This window comes from Somniosus microcephalus, chromosome 5 (assembly GCF_052327205.1).
Source record: "Somniosus microcephalus isolate GS21.2 chromosome 5, FLI_Smic_1.0, whole genome shotgun sequence".
NCBI lineage: Eukaryota > Metazoa > Chordata > Chondrichthyes > Squaliformes > Somniosidae > Somniosus > Somniosus microcephalus.
In genome coordinates, this window is record NC_140991.1 from 150,089,440 (window position 1) to 150,106,693 (window position 17,254).

The 17,254-nt window shown below is 47.1% G+C and overlaps 1 long non-coding RNA gene across 1 annotated transcript in view; it reads right to left on the reverse strand.

Annotated features, from left to right (window-relative positions):
* LOC147117397 (uncharacterized) overlaps positions 1 to 17,254 on the reverse strand; it is a 93,260-nt gene that overhangs the window by 17,165 nt on the left and 58,841 nt on the right. The window contains exon 2 of the long non-coding RNA XR_015078445.1: positions 6,221 to 6,345. This is a non-coding gene — a long non-coding RNA (uncharacterized LOC147117397). The remainder of the gene's footprint in view (positions 1 to 6,220; positions 6,346 to 17,254) is intronic.

Consider the following 17,254-nt stretch of genomic DNA (forward strand, 5'->3'; position numbering starts at 1 on the left):
TCAACGGGGGAGAGAGGCGCACAGGAAAACGCGAGGCACTGCCATTGCCACGAGGACCGCAGAGAGCGGCATTGGCAGCAGCGCAGGAGCAGTGCATGAAACCCACAGGGCGTCGCCATTTGCCACGAGGACCGCCGAGAGCGGCGTTGGCAGCAGCGCGGGAGACGCCATTTTAAGCCGCAGTGGGGAAGAAATGAAAGCGTGGGAGATGCCATTTTAAGCCAGTCTAACCACACCCAAAAATGCCGAAGAGTGGCAGTATCACAGCGTTCGACAATTAAGTCGAAGATTGGACGACATATGTCTAACGCATAGAAATATACTGCAAGGCGAATGAAGTGCCAGATGACAAGAAAGCGCTGGTATTGTTGAATTCAATGGGTGCAAAAACATATGGCTTACTACGAAACCTAGTAACCCCAGAGAAGCCAGTAGAAATGGATTTTGAAAACATAGTGTCAATCCTACAGGACCACTTAAACCCCACACCGCTGCTGATAGCAGAAAGATTTAAGTTTCACAAAAGGAACCAGCATAAAGATGAAAGTAATGCTGAGTATTTAGCGGAACTGCGCAAGCTATCGAAACACTGCCAGTTTGGAACGGGACTAGCAGATACTTTAAGGGACAAGTTTGTGTGTGGGCTTCAAAGTGAAGGAACCCAGAAACGGCTGCTATCAGAAAAGGATCTTAAGCTGGACAAGGCTTTCAGCATTGCAGTATCACACGAAGCAGGCGCACGGGGCGCTGCAGAGATACAACGGAGACCGCAAGATTATGGCACAAATGAAATGTCATACGGAACAGTGAAGTGCTATCGCTGCGGCAGAGCAACACACGACCATAATGATTGCTGGTTCAAGGACCAAGTGTGCAGACAGTGTGGAAACGTAGGACACATAGCCAGAGTCTGCAGGTCAGGAAAGAAAACCAGCAGCAAGAAATCTCCACAGGAGAAGTACAAGAAGGTACATAAGGTGATGGAGAGTAGTTCAGACGAACAGAAGAGTGATACAGACTCCGGAAGCAAGGAGCTGGGTTGTCTGAAACTACATAATGTGATCAAAACGGAGGATCACCAAACTATCTGGGTCACGCTCAAGATAGCAGGAGTCCAAGTGAAAATGGAATTAGACACAGGATCAGCCCTAACATTCATAAACCGAAGGGACTACAAGCGGCTATTCTCACATATACCCTTGAGAGATACAAAGATTGTCTTGAAGACGTACACGGGGCAAAAAGTCTACCCCAAAGGAAAAATAAGGGTGAACGTTATATACAATGGCAAGGAAACACCAAAAATGGACAAATATGTATTGCCAGATGGAGGACCACCACTACTAGGACGTGAATGGATCCAGAAGATACAGCTAGATTGGTATTCCATACAGGCACTGACTGTGGCTGACAAAAAGGATGACGACGTCACACCTGGGTGACTGTCAAAGATGCTAACTGACGTGAAAGAAGTGTTCCAGCAAGGACTCGGAACATGAAAAGGCATGACAGCGATGATTAAAATTGAAGAAAACGCAAGCCCAAAATTTTTTAAGACCTTATGCGATCCGCCCAGCCGTCGAAGCAGAGCTGGAGTGTCTGGAACGTTCAGGTGTACTGTCCAAGGTAGACTGGAGCGAGTGGGCTACACCCATCGTCACTGTGATGAAAATGTCGTTGAGCAGCACGCCTGGGGAACCAAGGAAGGTTCGCATCTGTGGGGACTTTAAGGTAACAGTGAACCCGGTCCTTCACACCGTACAATATCCACTTCCGCGGATTGAAGATATTTTCGCCTCGCTATCTGGAGGGAAACACTTCACTAAGATTGATCCGGCCCAGGCGTATCTGCAAATGGAGGTAGAAGAAGCATCAAAAAAATACCTCACAATCAACACCCATAAAGGTCTCTACCAATACAACCGGCTGGTATTCGGGGTAGCATCAGCTCCGGCTATTTGGCAGAGGGCAATGGAACAAGTCCTGCAAGGGATCCCAGGGACCCAGTGTTATTTGGATGACATCCTGGTCACGGGCGAAAATGACAGTGATCACCTTGCCAACCTGGAGCAGGTGCTCACTAGATTGCAGGAATATGGGCTCCGAGCTAACCGCCCCAAATGAGAGTTTTTTAGAAAACAGATCTCGTATTGTGGCCACGTTATCGATAAAGAGGGGTTACATAAGTCCCCAGAGAAGATTGAGGCAGTAGTCAAGGCTCCAGCACCGGAAAATGTGTCACAACTGAGGTCGTTCCTCGGGCTGGTAAACTACTACCATAAGTTCTTACCAAATTTGTCTACAATACTATACCCACTGAACACCCTACTGCAAACTGGGGTGCCATGGAAGTGGAGTGACGAATGTAGGTGAGCTTTCCAGAAGAGCAAAACACTAATCACATCGAAAGAGGTATTGGCCCATTACAACCCAGCATTGCCAATTCGGTTGGCATGTGATGCGTCACCCTACGGCATTGGAGCGGTGCTGTCGCACAAATTCTCGGACGGCTCAGAGAGGCCAATAGCCTTTGCGTCACGATCACTAACCTCAGCCGAGCGTAACTACGCCCAGATTGACAGGGAGGCCCTCAGCCTAGTGTGGGGAGTGAAAAAGTTCAATCACTATCTGCACGGGCAGAAGTTCACCTTGCTGACTGACCACCAACCAGTTGGATTAAAGATGGAGACAAGTGTACAATTAGTTCCAGAGTAACCCTCATTCAGTAAACACCTGTTGATCGTTCCCTGCAGTCTCTTGTCTGATTATTGAAGGACACAACATTAAGATACACGGACCTAACATTCAGCTACTGCTGTCCCTTTGGGTACAAAATCCTGGAGGTGGCAGCAATTGGTAGGGAGTTGGCACAGCAGCTCTCTAACCAATCCCCTGCCCCCACCTGCTGGAAATCTTGCAGAAACAGTGTGGAAAATCTTGCCTAATCGATTTGGTGCATGTTTGTGGCACTAAAAGGGAAGCTGGTACTTGAATTCAATTTTAACCCTGCACAGATATAAGCTAAGGAATGTCCTTTTCTTTCTTAGTTAGTAATATCAGGATAGCTAATCAACAATAACATGTACCTGGTTAACTTTTAATTAAATGCAGATGTGAAGCACCTACAGTGTTATATAATGAACAATGTTCTCCTTTAATTGGAACATTGCTCTTCACCATCTGACCACAAAGAAATATTGTTAAGCAAAGGATTTCTTAGGCAAAGGGACCTTTCACTCCGTGTCAGTCAGAAGTCTTTGGAATAACATTAGTATGTTATTAACTTTTAATTAAGTATGAATCTGCTTGTACCGTTTTAATCAACATCCTAACCTTAACGCAGTATAGCGATTGGTCAGACTACCTGGAGTGATACTTTGATTTTGATAAGCAAGGATGGTTTTAGCTTATCTGTGTTTATCTTCAAATTTAAGCAGGAAAAAAATAAAGGAACACAAGAATAGAAGTAGAAGTTTAAAGAAGGTTTGAGAATATAGCAGAGGATTTTAGAATGTTCTAAAAGTGTTAAATGCTCGAGAAAGTGTGGAGAATGTTAGAAAGAGTTGGAAGTGCATAATGTAAAATGTAATCCAACAGTTAACTATATCGTATACATCAGCAAATGCATAACAAGTTTACTATAACATTATGGGCAAAGTTGTCCGAGATACCATGCCACTAGAGCAGCCTTGCATGTAATGGGTAGCTTATTGGAAAATCACAGCAGCCTTGCCTGTGATCTTATGATGATGTAAGGTTATCAAGAGGTATGGAGCTAAGGCAGGTAAATGGAGTTGAGATACTTTTGAATGGCAGAGCAGGCTCAAGGGGTTGAATGGCCTATTCCCATTCCTTTGTTCCTATGTTTTGTCCAAACGGATTTTCTGATTAGCCATGATCTATGTGAGGCCCACAGGTAGCACAGGGTTTTATGAAATTTTACCAGAAAATATATGCAAGTTAGCTAGAAGTTAGGAAAGGAAGCAGACTGGTAACAAACTAGGGAGGAAGATTACAGATGGCTTGGCAAAGATGTACCCGGAGGTGAAACCTAAGAGTTAAACATTACCTCAATCGATAGTAGGGCAAATTTTCTGGCTGGCAGTTGCCCAATTCTGTGGAAGAATTTCATTTTAATTGAATAATGTGTGAAAATTTTACTGAAATGAGGCTGGGCTCAACTCTCTGATGATCTTGTGTGGAATGCGCTGTGCATGCAGTCTGCTCATATAAAATGAGTGATGAAAGGAAGACATATTCTGGGCTTTCAGAAAGTAAGTGCAGTTCTTACTGCTGCATTGCGGGGTCTTTGCTGCAACCTAAATTCTGAGAAGGGATATTGGCCTAGAAATTGGGTTTTGGCTTAGCCAGGGCTTTAGCGCCGGAAGTTAGTGCCGGCGCTAAGTCCCTCTGCGCACGCCAAAAATTCAGTAGCGCCGCGCCCAAACGGCTGCCGGCGCTACTGAAGGGTCTTAGCGCCTGGAAAAGGGCGCTAACTGCCGTTTAGCGCCGCAATTCCGGCGCTGCGGCACCCGATGCGGTGCGGCAGGCTGGGGAAGTGCAGGCCTCCTCCTTCCATTAAGGAGGAGCTGCCTGCACCCGGCCGCGGCCCGCACAAATCTGTTTAAAAATGAGCCCGGCACCTCGGACAAGTGCCGGGCTTGCATCTGTTCCGGGGGGGGGGCGGGGGAGAAGTCCGGGGAGGGAGCTGCGGGCAGGCGGCCGGCGGGAAAGCGGCCGGCCGCCGCGGGGCCTTTAATGCGCCGGCGCAAACACATGTTGGACTCTGTTGCCAGAGTCTTAGTTGCGGCTGCCACGGGCGAGGCGGCCGCAACTGAATTTCGGCGCTGGGGCCCGTCGGCATGGCAACCGGGACGCTGCGCACACCGATGACGTCATCGGTGCCGGCGCAGCGCTACCGGTGCAACGCCGCTTTAGGGCCCCAGGGAATTTTTCAACTGGCCATAACTCTGGCGCTAGTCCCTCTAGCGCCTCAAAAGCGGCGCTAAGGCTAGTGAATTTCTAGGCCATTGCACTGAGTACTTCCTGTATTTGAGATTTTTGGAGGCAAAAGAATAGAATCAAAGGATGGATTCCAAGCATGATTGCTTACCCCAGAGGTGGACTGCCCTTTTCTACCTTTACCATTCAGCCATATCGACAGATCCAGGCATGCCTACAAATCTGACCTGCAGATGAATTCTACCAAAGGGAAAGTGATACCAATTGCAGTCAAAGTCACCAGAGTCCTGAATCTTTATGCCTCAGGCTCATTCTAAATTTATTTCAAGGAGCACCAGCAACATCAGTCAATCTGCAGTGCAAGGGTGCATTGAGTAGGTAACTGATTTGTTGTTTGCCAGGGCAGCTATCTTCATTACTTTCCCCCTGGAAAACTGGCAGAAGAATAAAAGGTACTGCAATTTTTTCATGTCATATAATGCCTCAAACTCCAAGGTTTGATGGTGCTAATAGGTCATCCAAGCTCCTCCTAATAATACCATGACATTATGACTCACAAGGGCTTCCACTCGATGAACACAGGACCATGCAGGTAAGTACCGCCTTTCCAGGCAGCAGTCATGATTCCTTCATTTAAATGCAATGGTCCATACTGGATTTAGTTGAATGAGAAGGCAGACTAGAAGGATGGCTTCTGGGAGACAAAGGCTGCCATCTCCAGCCCTGGCTCACTTTTGCAACAGTCATTACCATCAGATGAACAGAGATACGATGAAGTCCGTCCATTCACCAGGATCATTATTGAACATGTTATAAGGACCTTGAAGGAAGATTGTCAATGCTTGAACAGGTCAGGATGTGTATTGCAGCACAGTCCTGCCAGGATGTCCAAGATCATCATTGTCTGCTGCACAATTTAGCCATCCAGAGAAGTCTAAAGTTTGTTTTGCTACTGACATTTATATCAACTTCTGCAATTCAAGGAAACCAATGCTTCCTTTCACATTACATAATGTGACCGAGAAGATATTTCGGTTAAAAAAATTTTGAAGGGTGGAAAATAAGTAATTTGTCAAAAAATGCCTCTGCTTTGCCTTTACATCAATAGAACAATGTCGAAACTCAGCCTGGATTGATATGTCATGAAGCGGTATAAAAATCACAGTAGGTTAAATGGAAGCAAATTGTTATGTATCAGTATCCATGCCCCGGGTAGTCTGATAAATTATTCAGACAAAACATAGTGAAGAGACCCCACTTTGTCAGCAGCCGCCAGCAAGTCATCTGCCATTTTGTCGAGATTAGGAGTCTTTCCCCCATGTCGATGAAGCTCATCATCTTCTTGAAGACTACCAGTTCCACATCATTAATTTCCTCTTGATTCTATAGCAGAAAATACAAGAAAAGTAATTAGGAGAGATGCGGGAAACCAATGTGAGGAATTAAAAAAAAAATCAGCATTCTCATTTAATGACCAAAAAACAAATTACATCATTACAAGAGAACAGACTCCCTACCTGCTTGCTTTCTTCCATTTAATGTACAAACATGGCATTTAAAACAAGAACAGGATTTCTCTAACCATTATTTGGCATACACATTTGACAGATTGACAGGAAAAATGAGAGTTAGATCATAAAATGCATTTCTATTATGATATTATGTATATTAAATGAATTGCAGATTACCTCGTGTTACTTGAAATGTTGCAGGACCACATGAAGGCTGCAATATGTTAATCTAAAAAATCCTATCAATCAACAAGCTTCAAGAGCTATTGTGACTTGACAAGTGTAGAACAGATTTATTTTGACAGCAAATTAATAAAAAGAACAATATGAAACAAAATTAAAACAGATAATGCTGGAAATACTGAGCAGGTCAGGCAGCATCTGTGGAGAGAGAAACAGAGTTAACGTTTCAAGTCTGACGAAGGGTCATCGACCTGAAACGTTGGGGGTGATTTTATCAATGGAGATGTGATGGAGGCGGGACTGCTGCTTGTCGGGTTTTAGTCCCACCTCCATCGATGTCCGGCCAACACACACTATTTTTGTTACGTCCGTGTATAAGAAGACACAGACTGCGGAGAATGGTATAATAGGTGTTTACTCAACATGGCTCAGACTGCAACTGATCTGTACAGATTACTACTCAGTGTTATATACAGGTGTGGTCACTGCCGGTACTGCAGTATACATGAGCTGTAAAACATAGTTCCCCCCCTTAAAGGTATATACATTACAATTCCTCCCCTTTTAGATTAACAGTACCATAACACTCATTTAACAATTAAATATCAAACTAATTACAATTAACACTGTTAACATGCAACATTAGCTGAAAATAGTCTATTTATATATTCAGTCTTTGGGGAGGCTTCCTGATCCTTTCTGGAAAGCGCATTTCCCGAGTGTCTTGCTCTTGGTGCGGAGGCGATTCTGGCCCCCTGTCGTCGGTTGGTTCATCAGCTTCCGATGCTACTGTTTCTGGGGTAGATGCGACCTGTACTTCGGGTTCATCACCAGGTACGTATGGGCGAGGCATGGGGTTGACTTGTTCCTGTGACTCTAGGATCTGGTCAGCATGGCATCTCACGATGCTCTCCCCAACGTCCACTGTGTACATTAGTGGGCCCTGCCATGTGCATATCGTTCCTGGCTGCCATTTTTCTATTCGGTAGTTGCGGGCCAAGACTGGTTGCCCTACATTGAAGCTCCTTGTTGGCTTCTCATGGATGTGCTGGAATTGCTTACTCTCAACATCTCTTCGTATGTTTGGTCTGAGGAAATCCAGGCGAGATCGTAACCTTCGGTTAATGAACATCATGGCTGGGGCCTGGTTGGTGACTGCATGTGTCGCATTCCGGTAGGCGAACAGCAAATTGTCCACCTTGTGCTGCAGCGGAATGTTGTCATTGTACATAGTCTTTATTGCCTTCTTAAAGGTTTGTACGAACCTCTCAGCCAATCCATTTGTGGCTGGATGATACGGGGCGGATGTGTAATGCCTTACCCCATTCTTTTTCAAGAACCTCCGGAACTCTTCGGACACAAACTGTGGTCCGTTGTCGGAGCAAATCAGTTCTGGAAGGCCATTCCTGGCAAAAATGGTCCGTAGGACTGAAATAGTTTTCTCCGTGGTGGTGGAGGACATTTTGATGACCTCAGGCCATTTCGAGTGCGCATCCACGGCTATTAAAAACATTGAGTCCATGAATGGACCAGCAAAATCAACATGCACCCATTGCCATGGAGATGAGGGCCACTCCCATGGGTGTAGAGGGGCCTGTGGTGGTGCATTTTGGACTTTCTGGCATCCTGAGCAGCTCTTGGTCAGGTCCTCGATTTGTTTATCGATTCCCAGCCACCACACATAAGCCCTGGCTAGGCTTTTCATTTTTACCCCTCCCAGATGACCCTCATGAAGCTCATTGAGCACTCTATCCCTTAACTTGGGTGGAATTACCACTCGGGATCCACACATCAAGGTCCCCAGGCACACTGACAGCTGTTCTCTCCTTGTCGAGAATGCTGGCAACAGTGAGTCGCCATGTGCTGGCCATCCCTTCACCGTCAAATCATATACCCGAGACAGTGTCGAGTCATTTCGGGTTCCCTTTTCGATACAAGCGTTAGTTACCGGTAGGTATCCAACTATAGTCGAATGGAATATTTCGACAGGATCCACTGCTGGTGCTTCCTCCGCAGTAGGCAGTGGCAGGCGTGATAGCCCATCAGCATTTCCATGCTGTTTCGTGCCCTTATATTCAATCTCATAGTGGTGCGCCCCAAGAAAATGTGACCATCTTTGTAGTCATTGCACAGTCATCACCGGAACGCCCTTCTTCGGATTAAAAATGGAGACAAGAGGCTGGTGGTCAGTCAGCAAGGTGAATTTCTGCCCGTGCAGATAGTGATTGAACTTTTTCACTCCCCACACTAGGCTGAGTGCCTCCCTGTCAATCTGGGCGTAGTTATGCTCGGCTGAGGTTAGTGATCGTGACGCAAAGGCTATTGGCCTCTCTGAGCCATCCGAGAATTTGTGTGACAGCACCGCTCCAATGCCATAGGGTGACGCATCACATGCCAACCGAATTGGTAATGCTGGGTTGTAATGGGTCAATACCTCTTTCGATGAGATTAGTGTTTTGCTCTTCTGGAAAGCTCGTCTACATTCGTCACTCCACTTCCATGGCACCCCAGTTTGCAGTAGGGTGTTCAGTGGGTGTAGTATTGTAGACAAATTTGGCAAGAATTATGGTAGTAGTTTACCAGCCCGAGGAACGACCTCAGTTGAGACACATTTTCCGGTGCTGGAGCCTTGACTACTGCCTCAATCTTCTCTGGGGACTTATGTAACACCTCTTTATCGATAAGGTGGCCACAATACGAGATCTGTTTTCTAAAAAACTCGCATTTGGGGCGGTTAGCTCGGAGCCCATATTCCTGCAATCTAGTGAGCACCTGCTCCAGGTTGGCAAGGTGATCACTTTCATTTTCGCCCGTGACCAGGATGTTGTCCAAATAACACTGGGTCCCTGGGATCCCTTGCAGGACTTGTTCCATTGCCCTCTGCCAAATAGCCAGAGCTGATGCTACCCCGAATACCAGCCGGTTGTATTGGTAGAGACCTTTATGGGTGTTGATTGTGAGGAATTTTTTGATGCTTCTTCTACCTCCATTTGCAGATACGCCTGGGACAGATCAATCTTAGTGAAGCGTTTACCTCCAGATAGCGAGGCGAAAATATCTTCAATCCGCGGAAGTGGATATTGTACGGTGTGAAGGACCAGGTTCACTGTTACCTTAATGTCCCCACAGATACGAACCTTCCTTGGTTCCCCAGGCGTGCTGCTAAACCACTTTTTCATCACAGGGATGATGGGTGTAGCCCACTCGCTCCAGTCTACCTTGGACAGTACACCTGAATGTTCCAGACTCTCCAGCTCTGCTTCGACAGCTGGGCGGATCGCATAAGGTACCGGTCTGGCCTTAAAAAATTTTGGGCTTGCGTTTTCTTCAATTTTAATTGTCGCTGTCATGCCTTTTAGTGTTCCGAGCCCTTGCTGGAACACTTCTTTCGCATCAGTTAGGATCTTTGACAGTCGCCCAGGTGTGACGTCATCATCCTTTTTGTCAGCCACAGTCAGTGCCTGTATGGAATGCCAATCCAGTTGTATTTTCCGGATCCATTCACGTCCCAGTAATGGTGGTCCTCCTTCTTGCAATACATACAGGTCTAGTTTTGGTGTTTCCTTACCGTTATATATAATGGTCACCCTTATTTTTCCTTTGGGGTAGACTTTTTGCCCCGTGTACGTCTTCAAAATAATTTTTGTGTCTCTCAAGGGTATGTGTGAGAATAGCCGCTCGTTGTCCCATCAGTTTATGACTGTTAGAGCTGATCTTGTGTCCAATTCCATCTTTACCTGGACTCCTGCTATCTTGAGAGTGACCCAAATGGTTCGGTGATCCTCCGTAGTTTCAGACAACTCAGTTCCCTGCTTTCGGAGTCGTTATCACTCTTTTGTTCGTCTGAACTATTCTCCGTCATCTTATGTACCTTCTTGTTCTTTCCTTTGGTAGGTTTCTTATTGCTGGTTTTCTTTCCCGACCTGCAGACTCGTGCTATGTGTCCTACTTTTCCACACTGTCTGCACACTTTGTCTTTGAACCAGCAATCATTCTGGTCGTGTGTTCTTCTGCCGCAGCGATATCACTTCTCTGTTCCATATGACATTTCGTTTGTGCCATATTCTTGCAGTCTCTGTTGTATCTCTGCAGCACCCCGTGCTGCTGCTTCATATGATACCGCAACGCTGAAAGCCTTTTCCAGCTTAAGGCCCTTTTCAGATAAAAGCCGTTTCTGGGTTCCTTCACTTTGAAGCCCACACACAAACTTGTCCCTTAAGGTATCTGCCAGTCCCGCTCCAAACTGGCAGTGTTTCGATAGTTTGCGCAGTTCTGTTAAATAATCAGCATTGCTTTTATCCTTATGCTGGTTCCGTTTGTGAAACTTGAATCTTTCTGCTATCAGCAGCGGTGTGGGGTTTAAATGTTCCTTTAGTATCGTTACTATGTCTTCAAAACTCTTTTCCATTGGCTTCGTTGGGGTTACTAGATTCGTAATAAACCATACGTCTTTGCACCCATTAAATTTAACAATACCGACGCTTTCTTGTCATCTAACACCTCATTTGCCTTGCAGTACACCTCTATTCATTCTACATATGTAGTCCAATCTTCGAGTTCATTGTCAAATGCGGTGATACTGCCACTCTTCGGCATTTTGGGTGTGGTTTAAAATGGCATCTCCCCCGCTGCTGCTGACGCCGCTCCCGGCGGTTCTCATGGCAATGGCAGCGCCTCGCAGGTTTCTGCGCATCTCTCTCTCCCTCTCTCCGACGCTGCTCGGCCCCTGAACACCGGCTGCACCCTGTGGGCTCTGCCCTCTCTCTCTCTCCCCCGTCGACGCTTCTCGGCCCTTTGCTGTGCCGCTTGGTCGGGCTCTAGCCCGCCGCTGTCCGGGAAGGGTCTGCGCACTACCTGTTGCCAGCCCGTTTCGCTGGACCACCTCGACTGGAAAACCAAGCCTGGCTCTCGACAGCCTCCCCCGCAATTCTCGAGTCTCTGCTGGATGACTGGGCGGTTGCCTGTGGTCGACGCCCTTGCCTCTGGCCTTGACCTCCAATCCACTGATCTCCAGGAACGAATCCCCAGGAGGTGATGCAGAGTTGCAGGTAGGTTCGAACCTGCCTCGTCGCCAATGTTACGTCCGTGTATAAGAAGACACAGACTGCGGAGAACGGTACAATAGGTGTTTACTCAACGTGGCTCAGACTGCAACTGATCTGTACAGATTACTACTCAGTGTTATATACAGGTGTGGTCACTGCCGGTACTGCAGCATACATGAGCTGTAAAACATAGTTCCCCCCTTAAAGGTATATACATTACAATTTTCCCTTGATTGACTTTGTTAAGCCCGCCCAGCGGGCTTAGCAGACCAATTAAGTTAAAGCCAGTGACAGAGAACGTCAGCGTATGACATTTCATCTGTCAAGATTTTTTGACAGATGAATTTCATCGTTTGACAGCTCTGTGAAGCTGTGAAACACTGACAATCTGTTTCCTAAGTTGAGTCCTTGTACTGAAGGCTCACTTAGAAAGCCTTCCTGAGCAGAGAGCAGAAGGCTGCTCCATTTAAGAATGCAGCAGCCATTCTGCTTTCTCTGCCGATGAGATGAGGCAGCTCCGCAGCTTAAAGGGATGAAGCCTGGAGGAAGAAGCAAAGGTAAGTAAACTTATTAAAACACTCTACACTCACCTAACACACTTACCTCTCCATGCTTGCACTCATCACTCACCTACACAGTGCACTTTTCGGCCCCTCTGACCCCCGCAGACCCACGGATTGCCTCGCTGACACTGGCGAGGTTTGGAGCAACCAGGAAGCCCACACTTTAGGTCACAAAATAGGGATTAACCAAAAAACTGCCTGTTAACTACCTGTTAACAGGCAGCTAATTGGCACTAATCCCCTTCCCGCCTTGAGGAGACAGGACCCGGCGCGGGTCAGGTACCCGCCTCCTGGGAAAATGGCACGGAGGTGGGCTGGGAGCGGGTTCAGTACCTGCCCCCAGATTCTGCCATTTTCCCAGCAGTCCCGCCTCCATACCCACCTCCCAAGGGCTGGCAAAATCACCCCCATTAACTCTGTTTCTCTCTCCACAGATGTTGCCTGACCTGCTAAGTATTTCCAGTCTTTTCTGTTTTTATTTCAGATTTCCAGCATCCGCAGTATTTTGCTTTTGAATAAGATACAAAAAGTACACTTAACAAACAATTGCAAAAAATTGAAAAAAGTAAAACACAAACATTGTTATCATAAAGCTTTTTTCTGTTTCTTGCACATTCTGAACTGCATACATGATGTGTAAAGCAACAGTGTTCAGGCGGCAGGTCGCAGGCTAACTTCAGCCCACACATTCATTTCCTTCAGCTCACAAAGCTCCTGCCAGTTCTTGTCCTTCTGTTGAAGGGTGGAAAATGGTGGCTTGTCTTTTTGCTTGTGTGCAAGAGGTTGGACATCCCTGGTGTAGAGGATAATGTATATCGCTGAGGCTTTGAAATTATACTGTATAAAGGTTATGGTGCAATTGCTTAATACATTCGTTTGCTTGTCTTTTGTCTGATATTTAATTGGAGGAGTCAACCCATTTAAAATAAACAGATTAACTCCTCTATTAAAATAGGGACTAAGGAGTTGCATGTGTTCAGCATTTGTATGCTAATCTTCACATCATTTAATGGTAATTTTCCAACTTTGCACTTCAGATGAGGATCCTAGCCTGTTGTGAGTGAATATCATAAATATGAGCATGCAATGCACATTGTAACTTTCCAATATGCTCTTGCAACAGGCGAGGTTCCTTGTCAGGACTGCAAAGTCACAAAATGACCCATTTAATTTCAAGGCCAAAATCAATTACAGGGTAGAATGCAGTCAAGGGGTTCAGGTGTCCTAAATTATGAGGCCAAGGGGGAAAAATTCAGTTGCTTGCGCCTCCCGTTAGAACCTTAAGAGGGCGCTAATGGGGCGTAAAGCAACTAGCGCCCGGGCGCGGCGATGTTTGCGCCGCTCGTGAAATTAACTAGACATTTTGCGGCAGCGCTAAACACTACCGCCACGATCTCCTGCGCCGGCAGATCGTGACGTCAGTCGAGTGCGCAATGCCCCGGAACGGATATTGAGTGGCGCCCCCTGCCTTACCGCCTGCCGCTAGCAACGACAGGTTGACGGGAGCATTTTGCAGTCAGAAAGGGACTGGGGGAGCGTTACTTAAAGGCGACCGCGTCCTGCCTTTTTTTGTTGGTGACATTTTTGCACCACGCATTCTGAGAGAGAGAGAGAGAGAGAGAGATTCAACACTGTGTGAATGGGTTTTGGGTACTGAGCAGCACTTTGCAGGTTCATTTTGATTTGCTCTTCCTTGCTTCTGAGGTAGCGCCTTGCTCCTCGGCATTTGCGCCTTAAGACAGGTGTGAAGCACCTGATTTAGCACTCCAACCACCTCCAGGGGCGATAAAAGCCAAATTTGCCGTCGGAGGCGAAAGTTAGCGCGAGGCACTAAACTTTGCGCACGGCCGATAATGGCGCCCCAAAAGGGGTGATACTGAATTTTTCCCCCCAAAACTCTTGGGGGGGGAAAAATACGGTTGGTTGCACCAGCCATTAGCGCCTTAAGAGGGCGCTAAGTGGGGCGCAAGCCAACTGGCGCCCGGGCGCGGCACTGCCCACGCCTCCCGCTAAATTCCGTGGGACGTTAGTGGTGGCGCTAACCATTAGCGCTGTGCCACTGCCGATGATGTCATCAGTGTGTGCAGCGCCCCGCTGACGCCCCGGCCGCGATATTATGCAGCGCCCCCTGATTTACCGCTGGACACTAGGGCTAGATTTTCGGGGAGCCGTCAGGCAGGGTTTCAGGCGTATGGGGGGGAAAATCACGACTTTGGGGGTCCCGACACCATCCCGCCCAAAACCCCACCCCACGTAAGTTTCAGGGGCGGCGGGTACCCGCCCCGCACTGGGACCCGCCGAAACCAGGCGGGAAAGGATTAGTGCCAATTAACTGGCTGTTAACAGGTAGTTAACAGGCAGTTTTTAGCCTAATCCCTATTTTGAGGGGTTTCGTGTGGGTTTCCCGACGGCTCCAAACCATGCCAGGTAGAGCAGGCATGCCGTCGGGTTGAAGGAGTTGGAGGGGTCGCGATGTCGGTGCTCAGGTGAGTGATGGGTGCATGAGTGCAAAGGTAAGTGTGTTTGGTGTGTCTAAAGTGTGTAAAGAACTTTTACTTACCTGTACTTACCTTAACAGCCTTTCTTCCTGTAGCCGTTGGGAGCGCATCACTCAGCCGGAACTTAAAGCTGAACGGCTGTGATCTGTCAAAAGTGACAGCCTTCAGCTTTGAGTGCTGGTGTGAGTTCTAACTATGTCTGTGCAGAATGACTCATGTCAGAACTCAGACTGTCAGTGTTTCACAGCTTCAAACAGCTGTCAAACGCTGATATTTCATCTGTCAAGGACTCTTGACAGATGAAATTTCAGTCTGTGATGTCACCTGTTGCCGGGTGGCCCTTAATTGGCCTGCTGAGCCCACTGGGTGGGCTCAACAAGGTCAATCAAGGGAAAATTGCATGGATTGACCGGACGTCGAAGTAGGCGGGTCAAAAACCCAAAAGGGGAAGTCCCGCCTTCTTCCCGACAGGTTCGGCAAAATCTACCCCTATGTCCGACGGGGTCAGGGGGGCCTACCTGTGGCCGGGGAGGCGCAAATTAAAGGCGAGGTGCAGGGCGGCCATTTTTTTGTTGTTGGCCGCCTGCCAGCACCTGCCTGCGCTCCCGTCCCCGGCCTCCCAAGCGCCCGGCACTTCTCTTCTGTGCTGGGCTCTTTTGCCTGCACTCCCGATCCTCGGGGGCCCAGCTGGACCCCAGATCACGCTGCACAAGGCCCCTCCCCTTTAAGAAGGGAAGGAAGGCCTGCAATACCGCAGCGCGATGTGCAGGCAGGTGCTGGCGTGTGGTGCTGCGGCACATTGCGCCACGATATTCACTTGCAGCGCCCCAAGAGGGATGCGGGATGCCTCCAGTAGCGCCGCGCTTCCCTTTGGGGCGCAAATGACTAATTTCTGGTGCGGGGGCATGACTGTTTCCGGGGCGCTACTTTGAGCGCCCTGGCGAGGTTAACGCCCCAAACGGGGCTATACTCAATTTCTCCCCCTTGTAGTTTCTGAAAGTCATTTGAATGTCAGGTTTAGGTCTGTGTGCTAAATTCTTTGCAAATTCATTTATAATCTATACAAGCATAATTCCTGACTGTTGCGTTAGTTTGTTTGATGCTGTGATTTCCCAATGTCATTTGAACGTGGGAGCAATTCTGCATGACATTGGTTAAAGAGTATTACTGATTTTATGATATATGACATGAGGGCATAGTCCATTATCTGACAAGACCTGCAGCATTAGCAGCAGTTTATAAATTAATCCACTAACATAAAAATATATTACATTGCAATATTAATCTTTGTGAATTGTAAAATAGTACAAAACTGAAGAAACAGATTACTTCCAGTGAGGTCAAAATTCTAGTTAATATTTTTTTCCTGTCTAAGCTTTCAGAAGTACCGATTTGGCAAAAGCATCTTGTTTATTTTCTCAGTACACAGGCCTATATATCTGCAAATATAGGCTCTTTACTGATGTCTAAGTCAAGGCTGGGTGAGATGTAGCACTCAAACATCAAGGATATGATCCATAAATATCGGATACACAATATATTCCATGAATGAAAAGGGTCTCATAACTCACAAGTGATAAAGTCGCAAATGAGTTATGAGCACAGTCAATAGAAATCTGCCACACAGAAGCCCTCAGAAATTAGTTATATACACAAAACAGGCAGTCCCCATGGAAACCAAAAATGGACAATCTCGACAAATTTCTGACAATTAGTAATTGAAAACGTAATTTTTTTTGTTAAAACAATTGTCTATCATTCTTTGCCACTGTGGCGTTTACAGTGTTCACCTGTTCCAATCAAAGTGTATGGTGTTCTCTGGCTGCTGTTATTGGCATGCAATGTTTTCCAAATAAAGCTTCTCCTCCCATGCAGACATAAATGATGTTGAAATGTAATAAAAATGTGTACTCGAAAGGTTTAAAGAAAAACTTGATGCTTTAATGATGGTGACAAATAAACTATATTAACATAGCTTTGTGTTTTTATTATGAAACAATATGACACTAAGGGAGAAAAATTGGGTAACGTCACCGGGGTGCAAATTTTAGCGCCCTGAAAAAGTCAGTGCCCCTCCGCCATAAATTCAGTAGTAGCGCCTCAAGCAGGAGGTGGGGCACTACTGGAAGCTCTCAACCTCCTGCTTGGGGCACTACTACTGAATTTTATGGCACTATATGCAGCTGCGCCACATGCGGCGGCACTTAGCGCCACGTCATTGCAGACCTCCTCCCCTGATTAAAAGGGAGGGGCCTAGCGCTGCGCGCACCAGGGCCCTGCTGGACCACCGGGGAGCAGGGTGCCGTGAAAACAGCTCAAGAGGGGTGCCAGGATGAGCGATCACGGCCGGCACCCCGCATAAAAAAGAGAAAGAGGGCAGGTGCTGGCAGTCAGCCAAAATAAAAATGGCCGCCCGACACTTGCCCTTTAAGTAACGTCACCACCACTGCAAAAACGTCCCCTGATCCTGTCATACATATCGTCTGGCGATA